Here is a 761-nt window from a genome sequence, read left to right as displayed (position 1 = left end):
TAGCTAAAGAATGGTAAAAATCTTTGGAGAACAAATTTTAGGATCAACCTTTGCAAGAAATTGTACATCCCTATAGAGTCTCCTAGGAAGAAACTAATCTTACTCACTACAGTCATAGCTAGGAGAAAGGACAGACCTCACTTCCTACAGCATGGGGGAAAACTATCTAATATCACAGTGAATTTAAATAGGGCTGGTGTAGAACTGGGAATATGTTTTAACCAATTCTCCAGGTTCTAATGGGAATAGCTATTGAACCACACTCTATAAAACACAATGTTAATCCCATCTCAGCCTTTTGGCTAAGATCAAGTGTAGTATTTCTTATCAGTTTAATACACAATGTTCATTTTCTCCACTGGTATTATACATTCATACAACCTATCTTGCAATAATCATTTTAAAATGATAAAATAATATACATTTATGGTAAAAGAATAAAATTCCATTTTAAAAGCTTTGGTAAACTAAATAATTTTTTGTAAAGATAAGACATTTTAATGACTAAGAAATCTTAAAACCTTAGTAGGCTCTAAGATTGCAAATCTCTTCTGTCATTTTGCCATTTGTCTATTAACTTCTTCCCTTTTTGAAAGAAATGTTTTATGTGAATGGAATTAAATTCATAAATTTCTTTGCCTTACGGGTTATGCTTTGAAAATTTAAGATTTTTATTAGAGAGGAGACTTTTTCATGAATGGTTATTGTTTTACCTGTCATAGTGAGGTTTAATTTAAATAGAGATCACATTGTACTCAGTA

At 30.6% G+C, this 761-nt stretch overlaps 1 pseudogene; it reads left to right on the top strand.

Moving 5' to 3' along the window:
* Nucleotides 1-282: 282 nt before the first annotated feature.
* On the top strand, nucleotides 283-400 carry LOC129043353 (U2 spliceosomal RNA; annotated as a pseudogene).
* Nucleotides 401-761: the final 361 nt, after the last annotated feature.

This window comes from Pongo pygmaeus, chromosome 7, assembly GCF_028885625.2.
Source record: "Pongo pygmaeus isolate AG05252 chromosome 7, NHGRI_mPonPyg2-v2.0_pri, whole genome shotgun sequence".
Classification (NCBI taxonomy): Eukaryota; Metazoa; Chordata; class Mammalia; order Primates; family Hominidae; genus Pongo; species Pongo pygmaeus.
The sequence above is the reverse complement of the archived record's forward strand: the minus strand, read 5'-3'. Positions and strand labels throughout refer to the sequence as shown.